This window comes from Saccostrea cucullata, unplaced genomic scaffold (assembly GCF_032062105.1).
Source record: "Saccostrea cucullata isolate Sc308-1 unplaced genomic scaffold, CSIRO_AGI_Scuc_v1 ctg784, whole genome shotgun sequence".
Taxonomy (NCBI): domain Eukaryota; kingdom Metazoa; phylum Mollusca; class Bivalvia; order Ostreida; family Ostreidae; genus Saccostrea; species Saccostrea cuccullata.
The window spans coordinates 140,036-162,177 of NW_026935833.1; the positions used below are offsets into that span (position 1 = coordinate 140,036).

At 34.6% G+C, this 22,142-nt stretch overlaps 1 long non-coding RNA gene and 2 pseudogenes across 1 annotated transcript; all 3 read left to right on the top strand.

Annotated features, from left to right (window-relative positions):
- The first annotated feature begins 1,996 nt into the window (after nucleotides 1–1,996).
- On the top strand, nucleotides 1,997–8,555 carry LOC134243874 (uncharacterized; annotated as a pseudogene).
- A 1,370-nt stretch (nucleotides 8,556–9,925) lies between these two features.
- On the top strand, nucleotides 9,926–21,811 carry LOC134243882 (uncharacterized; annotated as a pseudogene).
- On the top strand, nucleotides 10,324–10,975 carry LOC134243860 (uncharacterized). The gene is made up of 3 exons (XR_009987128.1): nucleotides 10,324–10,493; nucleotides 10,580–10,677; nucleotides 10,888–10,975. It is a non-coding gene; the product is annotated as an uncharacterized LOC134243860 (long non-coding RNA).
- Nucleotides 21,812–22,142: the final 331 nt, after the last annotated feature.

A 22,142-nucleotide genomic window follows, 5' to 3' on the forward strand; every position in this document is an offset into this window, starting at 1 on the left:
CTTGAGAATGCCACTACTAGTATATCGATAAAGCATACATATATATATAATTTCGCCATACATATTTTTATGGAAAGATTTGATTGCCCATCATGGCCCCACCTTAACCCCAGGGGTCATGATATGAACAATCTTGAATTCACTCTGAGAATGTTTCTATTTAAATATCACCTTTCATAGCTTTGCTGATCTTGAGAAAAAGATTTTTAAAAGATTTTACCTAGGTATTCCTATGTAAAACTTTGATCAGCCATTGTGGCCCCGCCCTACTCCCGGGGGCCTTTATTTGAACAAAATTAAATCTAAACTACCTGAGAATGGTTCCACATCAGTTTCATCTTTCCTGGCCTATGGCCCAGTGGTTCTGGAGAAGAAGATATAAAAAAATGTCCTATATATTCCTATGTAAAACTTTGAGCAGCCATAATTGCCCCGCCCTACCCCCGGGGGTCATGATATAAACAAAACTGAATCTACACTACCTGTGGATGCTTCCACATGAGTTTCATCTTTCTTGGCTCAGTGGTTCTGAAGAAGATTTTTAAAGATTTTTCCTATATATTCCTATGTAAAACTTTGATCAGCCATTGTGGCCCCGCCTTACCCCCGGGGGTCATGATTTGAACAAACTTGAAACTACACTACCTGAGGATGCTTCCACATGAGTTTCATCTTTCCTGGCCAAATGGTTCTGGAGATTTTTAAAAGATGCCATTAATTTTTCATTAATTCATAATTATCTCCCCTTGGAAGAGGGCTTGACCCTTCATTTGAACAAAGTTGAATCCTCTTCACCCAAGGATACTTTGTGGCAAGTTTGGTTGAAATTGGCCCAGTGGTTCTTGAGAAGAAGATGAATATATGAAAAGTTAAAGACAACGACGACAGACGACGGACAAATTTTGATCAGAAATACTCACTTGAGCCTTCGGCTCAGGTGAGCTAAAAAGAGGGCGCAATTAGCACTTCCGGCATTGTTGTTGAGAGGTAAACAACTGAACATTCGGCACATTAAATGGATGGCGATTTTCTGTTAGATGAAGTAGATTATAATTATCTTGTTTTATTGTTTAGTGGGAAAATTTTCGAAGAATCAGAAGAAAATGACGAAAAGTTTGAAGGATCAAACCCCACAGTTATACATGTTAAATGCACACATATCGGAGAGAAAAGAAATCCACTACGGCAAGGAAATACTTTTTACTGTGGCAACTTTGAAAGATGGTCATATCGGGCAATATTTTTGTGATTTAACAGATCGTTTTACTGTGTTCTTTCCATGTATAAATAGGTACACTCTGAGGAATACTGATCAGGTCCAGCACAACCTCTTGATTAAGCTATATAGCTTTATCTAGCTATATAGCTTGGTTGAGCTATTTAAAATAGCTTTATTAAGCTATTTGGAATATGACATATTGAAATAAAATTCTTAAAATTAAAAACAAGAGAGTCGCATCATGAGTACTTGTCAACAAGTTCACCCGTGCATAAAAAATACTCACTAAAATCAAGGTATAAAAGCGATGCGTGTGGGGCGCTCATCTTAATGAAAGGTTTGTTGTTGACAATGAAACGGTGGAGATTGGCAGATTAAGTGTTTAAGTGTAAAAAATAAACCATGAAAACTAACCCACTGGAGCATCATAGTTCAATTCCCTCCTGAGCGCTCTACACCGGATATGCTGTATTCAACGTAGTTACAGAAGAAACCCGAATAACGGTAACTTATCCGTCATCCTCTGGTAAAGTATGGAAACATAATTTCATTATAAATGCATTTAATGAATCATTGGTGTGAAAGTTAAACTGGTAATCAATAAAGAAAGATTTTAATTTGACAAGCGGAATAAAACAGTCGTATAATTTATGATTTTAGCACATAAAAGACAGAAAATACATTTTTTATATAACATGAATATTTTATTTGAGGGAGGGGGGGGGGAGAGGGGGTTTGGTGTTAGTACAGAACATTTAATTATTTTTTGGGATAAAAATGCCAACTTGTAGCTGTAGACAACATACAACCTTTGCAAAAGATGAACCTTTTAAAATATATAGACTTTCTAGTAAAAAATACAAAATTTTAGTTGTTGAAGGTATCGTTGAAAATGGCCATCTGTGTAAAAGAGCAGTGTATTTATGTACAGCATGTGCTGCGTATAATGAAAAAAACATAATTTCCAATGAAAAAAACATTCAAAATGAACTTGATCAAGTTATTTATTTGATTTAAACAAACAACAAATCTAAATGAGAATCTGATGAAAGCTAGATATCATTGAGATGGTGGCCATCTCAAAGGGCCCCGCTTTTAGCAATGAACGTGAAAATGTAACATAGCTGAAAAGGGTTTATTTTGAAGGTTTTTGAGATTAAAGGGGACAAAAAGTATTACTCCCTGAAAAATAATACAATTAAAAAACTTTTAGAAATGTATCCTCTATGAAAAGTGTTGCATATCCCTATCATAATATACAGCTCAACGCACTTTGGTTTTTCGCACAAATTAAGGTTCACATTGTTGTAATTAAAATTACCATTTTCGAACTGCAGTACAAAGATATAACCCTACGTTATATTACATATGTAATGTTCAAGCATAGATGTCTTTTAAAATTATTATTTTAAGTTTCCAAAGTGGATGTTTTTAAGGGGAATTTATATGTAAATGGTACGATGTTTCGACTATACGATTCTACCATAGTTTTTAACAATTTTATAAAAAGAGCTTTCCTTGATATCATGTAGTTGAAATTTTGAATTTTTTTTTCCCTTAAAGGTGAGTAGTTTTTAAAATTCTTTGTTCATTTACCATACTCCTCTTGGTTTTGATGAAATGTAGCGCCGAAAAGGGATAACATTGCAATAGGAAACCACACTAGAGGGAAGGATAATAAAGTATTGTTTATTTTTTTTCAGTAGTAAATTCCTTCTATGAAAAGGAAAATTCCTCTGCATTTACGGTTTGAAAGGTTAGAATTTTGCAGAAGGATGAATCTCTCATGAGTCCAGATTTTAGAAGTTGACTCTGAAAATCCCACCTTTTTAACATACAAAGCAGTCAAACAGATGAAAAATACTATTATCACCCCGAGCTAAAGAGTCAAAGTGTACAGAAAATACAAGCTGGCAGTAGGTAAACTTTGTCCATGTCTACGTTTCTGCAAAGAGCTGTTGCTTTCAAAAGAATGTATAAAAAGACAATTGCAATTGACAAGAAACCACAAAAATTCAAATGAGAGTAGCTGTTATTCTTCAGCCATGAAAATATCAAAGTTCTGCCAATTGATATGTTTGAATTATGTTTTAGTAAATGAAATACCCCCGGTAAAACTCAAATAATGTAAAAGAATACTTTTAAAATGTATTTTGATATCTCGATACACAATATTACATCATAACAATGTGACCTTAATTTGTGCGAAAAACCATGTGAGCTTAAAAAGTGCGTTGAGCTGTATATTGAAGGAAAATCACAAATGTTCCATATCCAGTCCATTTGTTTGAGGCTTAGTGGACTTAAGGGAAAGAAATTATGCAGCAAACAAAGACTTTAAAAAGAGAGGCTTTGACCTTGACCCTTGACCTAGAAACTTTGTTCAAGGTCACTGCACATTCACTGACCAAAGGCATTCTGTGAGTGAAGTATGAGCAACATGCTCCGAGCAAGTATTTTTCATATAATTTTGCTATGACCTTAACGTTCGACCTAGAAACATGGTTAAAGGTCACTGCATATCCTTTACCCAAGGGCACTCTGTTTCTGAAGTATGGGCCAGATTAGGCCAAGGAAAGTGAAAATATGCTCCAGACAGAAATTTAAACAGAAAGGCTATTTTTGAGCTTGACACTAGACCTTGAAACTTACCTCAAGGTCACTGCACACCCTTTACCCAAAAGGCACTCTATGGGTGAAGTATGAGCCAGATTGGGCCAAGGGGAGATAAGATATGATCCGGACAAGGATTTTTCATATCATTCTGCTATGACCTTGACCTTTGACCTAGAAATATAGTTCAAGGTCATTGTACACTGCATACCCAAAGGCACTCCGTGGGTGAAGTATGAGCCAGATTGGGCCAAGGAGAGAGAAAATATAATCCGGACATTGATTTTTCATATCATTCTGCTATGACCTTGACCTTTGACCTAGAAACATGGTTCAAGGTCACTGCACACCGGTTACCCAAAGGCACTCTGTGGGTGAAGTATGAGCCAGATTGGGCCAAGGAGAGAGAAGATATGCTCTGGACAAGAGATCTCGGACGGACAGCTGGACGGACAGATCTAGACTGATCACTATATAGGGCGCCCGGCGAGCGGGGCCCTAATTACTGAAGCCATTGACACTACCGAAAGCAAAAGAATGATAGGCCGATTTCAATGACAATACATTTAGTCAATACAAGTATGTTGATTTTTTAACATCTGCCACTATTGATACGTGGATATCTGGAAAACAAAAAACAAAAAAAACAGTGTCATATCTTCATTGTTTTTGTCATTATGTGGGAAAAATATGTCAGATTTATCATCTTCAGAAAAAACAATTGTGTTTCCTATTGAACATTTGTACTCTCTTCTATCTTCCAACATAATCAGGCCATTTTCATTCAGTCTGAATCTTTTAACATATTTTATGTCAAATAGCAAAACAGTTTGTAACATGTATTCTTCCGCCCATCCTGCTGGAAGTTATACTTCTGTTTTGAAATGGATAGCACAGCATGGAACAACACCTCTCACCATTCCATTCCAGCATGACGTGTCAACATTTGATAATAACCAAGTGTTAGCAAGGAACTGGAGGGTGCGCTATGACGCCAAAGCTATTCTGAGCTATGTCACGACAGTTGTCCATTTCTTCCCTAATCCAACTACCGATTTACAACTTGTCCATAATTTCTCTCCCAGACACTGGTTTTACAATATTCAAATATCAGAGAAATACAGTGCTATTTTAAAATTCATAAATTTATATGAAAATGTATTTAGATCACTTCGTGAAGATTTCATAGAAAGCAGGATACGTGTTTTGTTACAGCATCAGCATCCAGGACTAAATTATACACAGGACGTCGTTTCTGATCTTTTAAAAAACAAGAACAAGAAATTTTCTGATCATTCAAAGTCCCAGGTTGATGTGTATTCTTTTTTATCACATTCACATAGTAGCCCTCCGAAAATTCAGATGGGAAATCCAATATCGGTTAAACCGCGTTCCTTCAAATCTGTACAAGCTGTGCTAGAGAATTTAAAGTGCACTGCAGGGATCCCCAATCATAGACAGTGGAGTATAGTAGGTTGTGATGGGCTTCCCTTCCTTCTGTCTCACAGAACTATTAAAAAGATAACCCCCATCTTCAAGATTTATTCCTTCAAACTGGACTGGGGCATGTTGAAATTAATATGTCCACAGGTACTGTCTCTTTCGTGAAATAAAATTGAATGAATTTTATTAAATTTTATACATATATAATTATATAAAATATAACAAAATTCATTCAATTTTATTACATATATTACAGCTGTCATAAAGCTATTATGATAAGTAATTGGGGGTAGATTTGGCAAAACTATTAGATTATAGATCACCAAAAGCACTGCAGTCCTGCCAACGATAACCACAAGGCCATGCATGCAGTTCATTGAAATTCTTCTTTTTAGCTCTACTGGTCAGAGACCAGAAGAGCTTATGCGATAGTAATGCGTCCGTCGTCCGTCCGTCTGTCTGTCTGTCTGTCTGTCTGTAAACAATTTTTCAAAATGCTACTCCTCCTACAGTTTTGGTCCGATTTCAATATAACTTGGCACACAAGTAGACTATATTAAGATACATAATTCTGTGCATCGGTTTTTGATTTCATTGATCGGTGTTGCTGTGGTTACTAAAAATAGAAATTTCTGTGAAATTCTTTCAAAATGCTACTCCTCCTACAGTTTTGGTCCGATTTCAATATAACTTTGCACACAAGTAGACTATATTAAGATACATAATTCTGTGCATCGGTTTTTGATTTCATTGATCGGTGTTGCTGTGGTTACTAGAAATAGAAATTTCTGTGAAATTCTTTCAAAATGCTACTCCTCCTACAGTTTTGGTCTGATTTTAATATAACTTGACACAAAAGTAGACTACACTAAGGTACATAATTCTGTGCATCGGTTTTTGATTTCGATAAACTGTGTTGCCGTGGTTACTAAAAATAGAAATTTTTGTGAAATTCTTTCAAAATGCTACTCCTCCTACAGTCTTGGTCCGATTTCAATATAACTTGGCACACAAGTAGACTACACTAAGATACATAATTCTGTGCATCGGTTTTTGATTTCAATGAACGGTGTTGCTGTGGTTACTAAAAATAGAAATTTCTGTGAAATTCTTTCAAAATGCTACTCCTCCTACAGTTTTTGGTCTGATTTCAATATAACTTTGCACACAAGTAGACTACACTAAGATACATAATTCTGTGCATCGGTTTTTGATTTTGATGAACTGTGTTGCCATGGTTACTATAAATAGAAATTTCTGTGAAATTCTTTCAAAATGCTACTCTTTCTATACTTTTGGTCCGATTTCATTATAACTTGGCACACAAGTAGACTATACTAAGATAACATAATTCTATGCATAGGTTTTTTGTTTGATAAGTGGCAAGGATCACTTTTTTTTACTTATTACTGTTTTAAAGTCTCAAGTCCCAACTGCTACTTTTCTCTTCCTTTGTTTTAAGTATAAACCAGTAGAGCTACAGTCTCGACAGAGACTTCTGGTTTTAACAGGTCTGTTAAGAGAAGTGTTCATCATTTTAATAAAATAAACAAAATTAATATACATAAACATTTATTTTCTTTTTTTCAAATAAATCTATACCTCTAAGCATTTCCTATCCATAGGGGGGTGAATTGTTGTTCCCCTGCATCTATCATTGCTAGGAAAAGGTAATGGAACCTTCTGGGAAAGGCTTTTACGCCTGGTGTAAAGACGTAAAGGATCCAAAGTACATGCTGGAGTCCATTTTCACGTATGTACTAGCAGTGTACATGTTCAGAGGTGGGATAAGACGTAATAACAGCAACGTCATTATGGCCTCCAGAATGAAGTTTTCTCCCTTAATTTTGGTGTGTCCAAAACAAGTACCAACAAATTGAAATGCTATGCATCATTATGAGAGTACTAGTCTGTGCACCAACTGAAGTCCTCCAATTCATCCAGGAGCACGACTCCTTCTCTCGTAAGCTTAAGACAGCATGCCCTAACCTCAACTGCACAATAATGCAAAATGACGCACTTAAATACTAACTTTATTTCCTGCCTATCTTGTGAGACGAGATTTGATTGGTTTGATGGTGGGTGTAAATTTCCCTACAGCCGACTTGATTAGTTAAAAAAATGTGACGTCACAAATAACGACGTCAACATGCATTAAATGCATGAAGAAAATATGCACAGTTTGAAACACCCATTTTTGAACTAGGTTTTAAAAAAATGATTTCATTACATAACATTAATTAGTTATCCAGGTTTAATGAATGATGTACAGGGATTTGCTCCAGCATTTATTAGTATTCTATACACCATGAAGGTGAACAATAAAGAATTTGTGCAATACGTCAATGCATGGGTAAAAACCCGTACACCCTTGAATGAACCGTGGATAGAATTAACATAAAATTTCTAACCACTTTTTCTTTTTGTTATCCTATGTAGGATATCTATATTTTTTCTGTTTCCTTGGGTTTAAGAGAATTTTTTCCCGACCGTATAAATATTTAGAATCTGGAAATGAAAGCAAAGGAGAGGGTTGTGATTTTATATTGGAGGCCAAAAATAGACAGGCTAAAAGCTGGCTTCCCAGTGGTGCACCAAAGGAGAAACACTGGGTGCAATGTTGCAGAAACTGGATACACTAGAAGATGCAAGTATTTTACAAACATATTGGTATAATAAACATGAATAAAAGAAAAAAAAGTATTTAAAACATAGTAGGAACTTTTATTACAGACATGAAATAGTTGTTCATCTGTGTACAGGACACCTAAACTTTGTTTGCTTAACAATACTGTTTGACGAAAAATAAAACCCCATACATTCGTCATGGACCCAATACCCACACATGGCACGGTCACATCCCAATGTCCACGTGTCTGTGTGGTCAAAAAACATTGCAAGTGTCGGGTACTTTACTAGTAATTCTTTCAGTCTGCGTGCACTTGCTCTTGCATAACATCGTGCCAACCCTTCTCTTTTCTTTGAAATCTGATATCCATCTGATCTGTTTCCCTTTCCTCCTGATTCATTGTTAGTTTTAGAGGGGAGAAAAGTAGGTTGAGATGGAAAAGTAGGAGAGGGAGAGGAAAGTGAAGGTTCTGGGAAGGGTGCATTTGAGGAAAGTATGGGAGGTATTGACTGGGTAGAACAATGTGGGGTGGAGATAAGTTCAGCAGAGGTAGAAGACGAGCAAGTCGTAGTAACAGAGGAAGAGGAGGATATAGAATTTGTTCTGACAGGGGGTGGTGCGCTAGAAACGTTAGAGGGGGAAATTTTATGAATCGATGAATGTGCTGAAATATATCATGAATGCTTGTCTTTAACGAAAAAAAAGGCGGAAAAAATTCATTCAACCAATTCTTTAAATTAATAAATATCATTGAATGAGATTTGTGTATTCCATTATATACTAACATCCATAGGGGCTTGTCTTCCGGATTGTTAAATGTAATATAAATTTTAAAAATTTTGAATCTTCTTTAAATACACTTAACAGTTGTTAAAATAAAGATCCTGACACTTTCAGGCAAGAAAAACCATGTTTAGAAAAGACGTACCACACCTATATACATAAACTCTATAAGGGACGCAAGCTCCCATCTTGGAAAAAATACCCCCGCCCACTTCAGCGCCTATTTTTGGACTCTAAACCATTAATTTATTTCGGTATCATGGCTCTGTCCCCTTACAGTGATGATTTTCCTAAATGTTGATGCGATTGTCAGTCGTGAACACGCGTTTAATCAACAGTAAACGGATACAATTTCTTCGATTTGAGCTCATCTCGCTGAATCGACCCAAAAAGAACGGAAGTTGACATGGTTGCATGGTAACGACGCAAGGGCGATAATCGTGGTATAGCATATAGCGCGCTTTTAAATTATGTAACAAATTACTTATATGTTAAATGAGTCTTCCCAATGACAATTTAGCCTGTGAAACCAAACTTTAGCCCGTATTTATCATTTTTCACTGTCTTTTTCTTGTCGGTAAACATTTTTCTCCGCGAAGCTGGAAATCCTTGGGTGTTACCATTCGCTTTCGATTACCCTCTGAGTTTTCCCTATACAATCATTATCTGCCCATGCAATTTTGTCAACTTCCGATGAGCTCAAATCGAAGAAATTGTATCCGTTTACTGTTGATTAAACGCGTGTTCACGACTGACAATCGCATCAACATTTAGGAAAATCATCACTGTAGGGGACAGAGCCATGATACCGAAATAAATTAATGGTTTAGAGTCCAGAAATAGGCGCTGAAGTGGGCGGGGGTATTTTTTCCAAGATGGGAGCTTGCGTCCCTCATAGAGTTTATGTATATAGGTGTGGTACGTCTTTTTTAAACGTGGTTTTTCTTGCCTGAAAGTGTCAGGATCTTTATTTTAACAACTTTTAAGTGTATTTTAAGAAGATTCAAAATTTTAAAAATTTATTTTACATTTAACAATCCGGAAGACAAGCCCCTATACTAACATCTTCAAAGAAAGGCGTGGCATACGTGGACATTTTTCCAGACGGTGATTTAACAATAACTAATATTTCACTTTTACTTGTTAGATGGAGTTCTTTAGCCTGTTGAACAATAAATTAAGAATATATGATACAGTATATATAAACAAAACATATTGCATTGTAGATAAAAAAGAACATGAAATCCCAAATTAACATCAGGAACTCCAGTGAAGAATTGATTTTTCACACCAATCTTGATAATGAGACATTTCAGTGGCGTGCAAAATTAAGATCATCCAAATATCTCTCCAATCCCTTCTCCTCCAACGATCATACTTCTCTGTGCAACAAATAAAGAACTAGATAAAGAACTAGATAAAGAACTAGTAAATTTTTCCCAGAAATGCAAAACAACCGGCAACATTATATTCAAGAAGTTTCTAAAAATAATTCTGTCTAAATATCAATAGGGCGAGAAAGCGGAAGTGCGAGATTTGGCGTGAATTGAACCTCTGGAGATAAACAAATCCGCGCATATACATAGGCAATATAGATTTCTTGTTTTTAGTGATACAGAATGATACAGAATGGCATTGTCCATTCTGTATTGGTTGAATTTTGTATCCGGGACTAAAAAGCTACACCAGAAGTCTGAAGTGGCTGTGAAATCTGAACACGTACTTAAATTCCTGTACGATCCTGGGCTGAGACACGTCCAGGGAAGGGTGCAAGCCAGCATGAGGGATAGAAGCTATCATATTAACGTATGTATCAAATTGTTTTATATTTTATAATAATAATATATAAGTACATAAACGACATTATTTTCAATATTTCGTGTTGCATTTAGATCACACTTGGGGATAATTACACTGTGGAAGACAGTATCTGTGACTGTGTTAATGGCCAGGATAAGTGTCACCACAAAGCTTCTCTTCTGTTATATGGGTATGCATTTTTTTAATACAATAAAAAATATAAATGATTTTTTCCTTCATTTTATCACAGGTACTTGGGTCGTGGTTTATAAATATTTATAATGTACCTTATTGATATGTAAAATACTTTTTTTACATATCAATAAGGTACATTATAAATATTTATAAACCACGACCCAAGTACCTGTGCATTTTATAAATGTTATTCATCTTAATTTAGGTACAAGAATGTTAGTAAGACGGATGTAAGAGAATCTTGGATAAAACACCCAAAGAGTGGACCCCCAAAGAAAACGATGACCATGGAAAAGCTGAATGACCTTGGTCGATTTTCAGGTCTTGATTTGAAAAAAAAAATGTTGAAACATGTTTTGTTCTTTGTTTAATTGAAAATGTTTATACATGTTTCCTTATTTTGTTATGTGACCAGACTAACAAAATATTTTCATTCAGTTTTTGTTGAAATGAAGTTGAGCACTATCAGACTTTCCTGCATATTGAAAGCAAAGTGTACGAGATATCCATTGAAAGTGTTTGCATATACTGTATATTGAGAAAATGTTAAAGTATTGTTATTTGATAGACTAATTAAGTATAACCCATTTTATTATTAAAATCAAACCATAACTACTGTATCATTTTAGATTAATAAAATATACTCATTTCAATCATTCATACATTTATAATTTATTAATTCTATTCAAATTGTTAGCCATGCAATGGATAGTTTCTGAAGAACCCCCTGCTCCCAAAGTGGATGTTCCATGCGTAGAGGATCTTCTGTTAACGGAAGGTTACACAAGTGCGACCAATAAAGTGCAGTGGCTTAAAACAAACCTCCGTGTATCGAAGCAGCAGACAGAACAAGTAGGACATTTATATAAGTATACTCTAGAATTATTATGAATTATAAATACTTTGAATCAGTCCCCACCCATTCTTTATTATTTTTTTTTGGGGGGGGGGGTGTACTTTGATTTTATTCCTTTCTTTTAGTCTCTGTTGAAAATACGGATTGGCCAGATCACCTAATCATTATTTTAAATGTAAAATGAATCACTTCCTTAAGATATTTTAAGATTGAAACAGTAATGAATATGTCTAGATGTCAAGTGTATAATGCACACATCAGTAAATACAAACCCATTTTGAAAAATGTGGGTCAGAGTATACAAATCAATTTTTTAATAATGATGGCACAACACTCATATTTCAACTGATTAACTTTCAAGAGAGGGGATTACATTTTGTAAATATTGTACTTGACATGTCTTCAAAAAGAAAAAAAAAATATATGTGACATTAAAAATAAATATTAAATTGAAAATTATGAATATCATCCATATATCATTTTTACACAAAATATTTTTTAAACTATATTAATACATGTAGTACCAACTATATTATTTTGCAGGTGGCACAAATGACATGTGGTCAACGAACAAATTATCTTTGGGCTTTGGTTAAAAAAAATCGATTAACGGCATCAAATTTTGGTGTGGTACTATCGGCAATAAGAAGACAGAGGTAGTACTTTTTTTCTCATCCAAAAGTAAAGTTAACGTATCTTATACAGGTATATTACCTTGTTCAAGTTAAGTATATAATTTACTTTCAACTGAGGAACTATTGATATATTTTTCAGATTCCCACCATCATTATATAAGCAAATCTTTTCCTCATACAATCTCTCGACAAAGGATGCCATATTATGGGGGATCAGTAATGAGTCAACTGCTAGGACAAAATACTGTTCATTTGGAGATGCTATTGTAGAAGAAACTGGTAAGTGCATGTGCTTATGTGTAATTTATAATATAGCCCACAGGTTTCAAACATCTTAAAGGACAAGAATTAATTTAAACAATTTTAAATATTGGAATTGAACGTGAAAAACACCAAACATATTTATTACAGGTGTATGGCTGCATGAGAGTGGCATATTGGGAGCCAGCCCTGATGGAATTATTCGACGCGCAGCGACACACAATTACAACTACCAGGATGTAGAATTAACAGACCTACTTGAGTGCATGGCTGTTAAACCAGAAGTTTTGGAGGTGAAGTGCCCATTTAGTGCAAGGAATATGTCAATTCCCGAGGACATAGAATCTGTCAAAGACTTTTGCTTGGGTAGGTTTTAGTTTTAAGGTACAATTTCCGCAAAATCTGAAATCTTGTTTAAGGAATGGTACATATTTAATACAAAGTTTATTATTTCATGTCTCAGACTACCAAATATATGAAGGAAGGAAGTTCTACAAGTTAAAGGAGGGCCACAGATATTACGATCAGGTGCAAGGACAGCTGCACATACTTAACAGGTCATCATGTGACTTTGTAGTGTGGACTACGAAAGACATAGCTATTGTGAGAATTCTTCAGGACAGCACCTGGACCCCAAATATGTCAAAACTCATCGATTTTTACTTTTGTAAAATAATCCCAAATATTGTTCAGGACTGACATTTGGTTAGTATGACATCATATAGGCAATTTTGTATATTTGTACTGATATACGGTAGGTTTTTTATGAGTGACTTAAATTGAAGTTTTTGATTAGTGATTACCAGTAATCCCAATTTATACACATACAAATATGTTATATGTTTATGTAATAATACAGTGAGTTGTAGGGCAATGTCAGACTTGTATACCTGCTACATTGAATATTTTGGGACTTGACTTGAACCGCTTATTTTCAGTAATCATGAGGCACTATTTATAAGGAATCTTATTGTTATACATATGTACTCGGGGTAAAGCTGGAAACCAACAACAGAAGTTATACTTTGTTTTCTGAATTATTTCTGAAAGTTTTCTCATCATTACACATAATCATGAATAATTATTTCTTGAGTTTTATATTGTATTGATTGATTTTTGCTTGTAGTGTATTTCAGGTTGTTCTTAGTATTTCTTACCACTTAAAAATACACAATATAATTTTTTAATACAGTGAAAGATTTCTTTCAGAACTGTAGAAGAAATAAGTTAAGTATTCTGTTCAAATGTCTTTTTAAATATATATATATCATAAACTGTGTAATAAATTTTTGACTGTATATGCTTTTTTTTATCTAGTCGAATACATGTAAGGCCATGCAAAGTTAATTACTTGGTTCTCAGGCCTTTTTTCAAGAAATATGATGAGGGAGGGAGGCATTTTTTTTTTCTTTTTTATTGCCCCCAAAACATGACGAGGCAGCTTTTTACATTGTACAAATCCTCAAAAAATGATGAGGGAGGTGATTTGGTGTTTATATTTTATTGATTTAGCATTAGAAAGGGTCAATGAGGCACCCTTGGAAGAGATGAGGGAGGGCCTGAGAACCAAGAAATTAATTTTTTTTTTGCCTAATATGCAAGTAAACAAGAGACGAAGTGATGAAAAAATACATGTAAATTTTATGTACAATATGGAACTACATTTTTTGGTATTTCACATATTCCATGTAAATATTGGACATCATTTTGTCAAAGAATTATTTCATAACAATTGTACTGTTCCATTATCCAAAGAGACTAATGACTCAATGTATTAAAAAAAATGGATAAAGAATAGAAATTTACTATAACATATGTAAAATTTGCTAGCTTTCATGATATTATAGAATTTAAAATATACATGCTTTTTTGCAAAAAATAATGATAAATGGAGTATTTTCAAAGAATCTTTGTAAAGGTCAATGACAACATACTATTTACCTTAAAATGCTCTTTTCAAAGTTGTTTACAAGATTTATGATACATATAATACAACCTTTATTTTCCTGGCACTTATACATAGCACTCTACTTGAAGCAAGGTTGGGTTTGTCAAAACTTTGTTACACTTACATTTACAATATCAATTTAGGGTATGAATATCATAAAAGAAATATATGTTAAAGCTGAACACAATTACAAATACTTGGAACCTCTCATGAAATAAATTACATTTGCTCCACCTCTACATTCTTATATCATATATTAATGAGTGTCTAAATCTTGAGCCTGAATGTAATTATCTGCAATCTCTGCAATCATTGGATCTTGAAAATTGACTAGTATAGAACATACTTGAAAAATTTTCGTGCTTAAATGTCTAAACTTGTGAGGAATGTGAGATAATATCTCAAAGTTCTTAATTCTTTCATTTACCCGCTCTACATGGATACGAGATCTGGCAATTTTTCTGCACAGTTGCACTTCGGCAGGAGTGTATTGTCCTTTGTCTTTCAAGAAAGGAGGGATGTTGAGATGCACACCTGCTGGAAGGAGAGAGTGAATAGTAAAACCTTTATCAGCCAGAATCATATCCCCTGGTTTCAACTGGCAGAGCATTTTACTGTGTTCAACAATGGCCACATCAGATGTACTTCCTGGGTAAAGTTTGCTTACATATACCACAGCTCCGTTAGGGGCAACGCCTGTAACAGATTTTACGGTGTGCCTGTTTTTATATGAGCTATAAGTTTGAGACTGTGCTAACATATCCTGCCCTGGAACGTCTTGGGTCACCTCTGTCGCATCGATCACAAGACGGCAACAATTAAAATCACCAAAACTTGTCGGCATAGAGGACTTGCACTTTAAGAGGGAGGGAATGTTATTTTCAATCATGCCCTCAAAGAACACCTCATGCAAAGCAAAAATATGTGTAACCACAATATTTTGCACTGTTGTCTTACTTGTATTGAACCTCTCAGCTAAATCTAAATTGGGAGAGTTTAGCTTCAATTTCATCAGTGTCATTAATAACTGGTCAGTTCTTGAAATCACTGCTGGTGTCCAGTTGTTGACATATGTTAATGGAAATCTCTGAATAGTTGAGTCCACTACTCTAAACATGTCTGCTTTCAAGGAGGTGTACATCAGCATCTAATAAAATATGAATTTATGGAATGTAGTTGTTCTAGTTTGTTATAAAGGTAAAATAATTTCTCATACTGTATATAATTGCATAGAAAACGGTTGTATTTTTTAAGGTTGAATTATTTAGAGGGATTGACCTGCAAAAATCATTTTTTTTTATAACTCACGTATAACATGGTATAAGTTGGATGAAGAGTTTTGGACCAAAGTTTAACTCCCAAAAATCAATCTACTTATAGGTGAGTTTATACAGTATATGCGATTTGAACAAGGACTTATTGTTGTTTAACATCACTCTCATGAATTTTTCACTTATATGGAGATGCCTTCACTTGCCAGTGCAGGGCTACAAATTCTGACTATACTCGGCACTTATGGCCTTTGAGCAGTGAGGGATGTTTTTCATGCCAGCACTTACTGGGACCTCTGTTTTTACAGTCTCATCTGAAGGACTGGTCTCCATCCCGCAATGGGATTTGAACCCGGGAGGTAAGGATCAACTCCTTATTTCACAATGCTCTAACCACTTCACAGAGGGAGCTACATTGGAACAAATAATGTATCAGTCAGTAAAAAAATGGATACCTTCTTTTCATCATTGATGATCTGGCTTATGGTGAAAGGTTGTTTCCTAGTCTTAAGAATAGCTATTTCTGATGTCAGCTTGTCAATTTGTTGTTCCATTTCCTTCAAAAACCATATAAGTGTGTAACTGTTTTTTTTACAACATTGTACACAAAACAGAGTTTAAGTACTACAATACTAAATACATGTACTACTGAAATTTTTATACTCACTTGGATTTGTTTTAATAAATTTGACTCTTTATCGCAGTAGGTGCTTGTAACGGTCCCGTGTCGCAGTAGATGCTGGTCATGGTCAAAACCCTCACTAAATGATTGAATTGGTTGTGCAGCTTCTGTCTCTTCCACCATAACCGCATTTTTTTCTCCCTGGTTTACAGATGGGCTCTGTTTGCATTGTCTGTATGTGTTACATAATTTGCTTATAACTAACTACTTCAAATTTTTACATATATTCTGTCAGATTTTTTTAACTTCATAAATTTATATTAGCTGTTGATAGAAAATATTTTGTTATTGAATAAATTGTATGGTAAAATGATGTCTCAAAATAATGACACAAAAATATTCAAAACATACCTTGAAATAGCATTAGGGTCTCCAAAGTCAAAATACTGCCCTTGATTCCAAGGGAAGATGGTTGGTCCATTTTCTTTTTTTCCATCTTTGAAATGACAGCTGCATATTCTGTCAGCTGCAGTTACTGTCCTATCTTGTCTCCTGAATTAAATAAATTATATTCTAATTATACGTGTAAATATAATCTAGACAAAGATTTGATGTCCGAGTACTATTATTTTCAATTTCATAGCTCTTGTAGATTCACCTCCCCTCTCCACCCGTGCTCTCGTGGGTGATAATTCGGGATAACTTTAAGTTGACTATAAAAGACCACTGTTACAATGAATCAGAATATATTAAAAAGTGAAATACAACACTGATAACTCTGTATTCTTAAGCTGAATTCAATTTCATGCATTAGGTAACATGTTATAGGCGTACGATTGAAAGGACAGTGTATAACCCGACATTCCTCTGTTATATTTTGAGAAGTGTTTTTTAAATAAAACATCATACCTGCAAAGTTTTTTCCCATATCTTTATTGATTTCTTTGGGAACCTGAAGAAGCTGCAAGTTTCCCGCAAGCTTTGGTGGTTACAGCTCGCCACAAATCAAAGCATTTTTCACGAGGTGAAACCGGCAATATTGAACCGAAAGCACATGTTCGTAATGTTTATCTCCAGCAGCCAAACCGGAAGTGACGCACAAACGAGACTTTCTTGCCCTATTTCTCTTGAACCTATTTTCTTTACAAGTCTTGAACGTTCTCACTTTCATTCTATCGAAAGTAGAACAAAAGCAGAAATAGCAGCCAAGATGGAGGAGCAGATTGAAAAACTGCTTGATTTGGATTTTGAAGCTGGTATGCAAATTTCATAATTGTTGCGTTTTTAAAATAAAGATATACATACGCATGCATATCTAAAATAAATCATTTTTTTATTGTTAAAAAAGGAGAAGACAGGAGGAGAACGCAATGGAAGAGAGATATAAAGAATGGTGGGGAAAAATGTACATTAATTTCTACAAAGAATTACTTGAAGTTGTAGAAAGTTCCCAAGATGTCATGAAGGAAGAAGGTTCATTAGATTTTCATACCTTTTTTAAGAGTGTATTTTTCCTCTTGTACACTGAGTCGTGTCTTTTTTTAGCATCCTCAATATAAGTACTTGGTGCTGGTCCACCTCTTGCCATGCCCCTCTTTTTTTGCCCTTTGTTGTTTTTCCCAGGGTTTATTTTACTATTCTGTATGACATTACAACAGCATATATTATATAATTTAGTTAATTTTTAATAAAATTAAAAATTGGAACAAGGGGGTAGGGGTAGTGTCAAATTATCTTAATTTTCATAAGTATCGTGAATATAAATGATGACCGTCAAGCGAAAACCACCCTTATGTGCATTATGACGTTATTGAGAAAACGAGCGCTAAAGTTGACGTCATGAATGTTTGCCGAATTTTGCAAATAAATGCAGTGTTAAACGCATCATTAATTATAATATTTCTTCATACAGTAAATGCATATACTAAACAACATAATGAGTAGTCGTAAGTATAATTATCAAAGTCCACTGTTTAGTATGAAAAAAATGATTTACAGGAAACTGAATGTGAAAATCCTTTGAAGTAGCGAATACCACAATCTTCGCCTTTATTTTCATTTTATAGGAAAATTTTCTTTTTACTTCTAAAACACGAATATGGAGGAGAAATTGCATATTATCTTATGACTCGAGCAGCAACAAAATGGACATAGATCTACTCTTATTGAACATTATTTTTGTCACTATTTATTGATATTTTTCTATATTTATGATAAAAAGCATAGAAAACCTAAACAAAGTGTAAAGCCAAGTCGTTGGATTTCATACAAAGGTGTGCAAGTTTATTGCAAACTAAACAGCGTTATGTACCAAAAATCAAAAACAAGCTTGAAGAAATGGTGGGGCGGGTCACAGAAATATAATTTATCAGTATATAATTAAGGTTGGATAACAAAGCCCTCAATACAATTTCACCGGAAAAATATACTTGACTATGACAAATGAAAAAGTTCGTTTTGTTTTGCTATGAAAAAGTTCATTTTGTTTTGCTATGAAAAAGTTCGTTTTGTTTTTTTTTTCTTATTCCTTGTCAAGACCCCCCCCCCCCTAAAAAAGAAATGAAAAATAAATCGCTTCCTATATGATATTTTTTAATACGTTGGAATAATAATGAAACATAATGAATCCCTCGATCAGTTAAAGACGAATGCAGCCTACATGTTTTAGGAAAAATTGAAAATTATCATAAAAATGAAGTCATTTAATCTCTAAATTATGTTGTATCCTAGTACTAAATGGTTTGGGGTGGGTATAAGCAACTTGTACTTTGATAAGGTTATAGAAATTTAATTATTAAATTGATTCAAATAAAACTTGAAACTGATGAAATATTTAGCATGTGGCTAATATACGTAACTCTATAACTAAGCTATTAAATTTTTAAAAGAGGGCAGCCAGAGAAAAAAAAATAACTTACCTGAGAAAAGGTTTACAAGCAAAATGTCCAAACTCGAAATCCTATTTCGTGGGGGGGGGGGGGGGGGGAGGAGAATAAGCCAGCAGGAAGCAGACATGCAGTGGGATTAACACCATATTCAAGGCTGTTTTTACAACCCGTTGCACCCCTCTCAACAGAATTACGACAGGTGCATTATGCACAGGACTATTCTTATGAGCTTTCGATTCCGCTCCACGTGCATGTACATGTATGACAAGTTGACCTGCAGTTAGCTGCAGAACTGTAACTCTCCGAAATATTTTGACAGACCGGGCTGTAAAAATATTTTTTTCGGAGAGCTACAGTTATGCAGCTAACATGCAGTATTTTCGGAGTACTTATTTGGCCATGTATGGTATACTTAGTACATGTACATATAAAACTCTCTCCTTCTATCTCTCTCTTCCTCTCTCTCTCTCTCTCTCTCTCTCTCTCTCTCTCTCTCTCTCTCTCAAAAGGTTTCAATGATTTTTGCACAAATTGTCTCACGTCACTCTCCATCCGCATTTATGTCCAGAATTTATGAGCGAGGGTCGTATATTTTGGTCATTGTTTTCGAAGGTGTATTTCAGGGAAACTTTTAGATTCTATAAGCGAAATCAGGTGTTATTTTAAAGTGTCCATGGGACAACGCTTCATGTATCATTTCTTTTCAATATAAAAACTAATGTCACGCCAGGTGCACGAAACGCATGCTTAAAAGAGCAAGCAGCCATTACCCTTTCCCTTTAAATTTTACGTTTTAAAAACCTTATCCTGTGCGGAATTTTCATCCTGATAAATATTTTTCTTTTATTAAAAAAAATATGGACCCTATGGCCACACTGTAAAATTACGAATTCACACCTGTTAATGCATTTTTATATGCATAACTGAAACAAATACGCATGTAGGTAATGTTTTAATTGTCTTAATTTTAGAAAAATTATTGTCTACAATTAAGCAGGAAAAACATATAGTCAATTATTTTCAAATAATTAATTCTTTACCTAAAAGAGACATTTATTCATCATGGAGACTTGCTATCAGTCAAAAATTTTACTTCCTTTGCAAGCCCTGTACATTGATAAAAGATGGTGGATGTTGGAATCCCTTTAATAAGTAAAATAAGTACATATGTATATAGAGACGGAGATAATTTTTTCGATTTGTGAACTTGCTTTCCACCACGAGGCGCGACAAATGCTTATTTTCAGAACATAAGAAAGGAGGGGGGCTGTCCTTCCAATTACTGGAAGTTCAGTACCAAATTTAAAGTTTTAGTGGGTATAAATTATATTGCAGCAATGTGTATTATATGCATCTTTAATGCAGTGTCAGAGATGACAATTGCTTTGATAAAGCTCTTCAAGCCATTTGAGTGAGATTAATACAAAGATACAATCGAATCTGTTCCTCAAACTGCTCCACAAAAGAATAAATTGATTTGGAAAAAAACCCACAAAGACAGAAAGTATTTTCGACGAACACCTTGATTTAAATTATGTGTGAAATAATATACTTTCTCTCTCTTCGCGGGTTCGAATCCCGACGTGGAGATCGGTCCTTCGGATGAAACCCTATAAACCAAGTTCCCGTGTTGCAGTAAGCGCTGGCACGAAAAGATCCCTACCTGCTCGATGGCCCTGAGTGCTGAGTATAGGACAAAATTTTTCTCCACCGGAAAGCGGTGGCAGCACTCATATGAAGATATGAGTGAAACATTCTCGAGAGGGACATTTCTCTGGAAAATGATAGAACCGTTTGTCATCAGAATGCCCCTTATTAGCAGACATAATTTCCGTCTTCCGAATTTATTTAAATTCGTATACATGAGACACAGGAAAGTTTTTCTGTGGCCTTATAAATTTAGATATCCACAGCGTTCATCTGTTATCAATTCGCAACAGTTACTTTCATTAATATGTCGACTCGACATACCATGATCATGAAATTGTTCAAATTGTTCAATCATAAAATGACGAGAACAACTTTCTGAAACAAATGAGCTTTCAAACTATCAATCTAATCTGAACTGTGTACATGTAGGTGTCTGTTTTTTAAAGGGGGAGGGGGGGTACATAAAAACCTGATATTTCTTCTATAATGCTAAAATTATCGATCATAAAAGGTGACAATAACAATGTAATTAAATAAAAATCACTTATGTAATGTCATTTGTTGTCCGAGGTGATTTTTCTTGTGGAGTTTTTACAATGGTAATGTGAGATCAACGAAATTGACGTTGTCCGATAAAACACGGCGTCATAACGAAGAATTTGTATTTTTTATTTGAAAAAATTAACTAATGTTTAGTCTTTGAACAACATCATGTTATATATCATTTAAAAGAGGAGAAAATTATCTATCAGGATCAATAAACAACTCAAAATGTCAAAATTTTCACTTAAGGGTGGTTTTTGCTTGACGGTCATCAAATAAGTGTTTTATTTTTTTGCTTTAATATCATATATTTTTCAATCCCTTCCGTTCTTTAATAGGCAAAGTAATTGCAGAAAATTAATGCGTTACAAAGACAATAATTTGAATACAACTGTGCTTCCACAGATTCTCAGCCGGAAGATGAAGATCTGCCTGATTCTGTATCAACGCTTTAGTATTGATTGTGCATTTCCTGTATTGGCGACTAGGACTTCCAAAGCACATGTACTTCAAATTGTGAGTGTTGTCATGGATTTTACGACTATATTTCGATACTTTTCATGGCAGTTTTGTAAACTCTGCACAAGAAACACTTTATGAAATGGATAAAATTTTTATGAAGGCAATGATGGATTTTTAAATTATCGCTGCTTAATACTGTATTACGTCATAAAGAAAAATATTTATACTTACCATTATGCGATGTTTTTTAGCTCTACTGGTCAGAGACCAGAAGAGCTTATGCGATAGTAATGCGTCCGGCGTCCGTCCGTCTGTCTGTCTGTC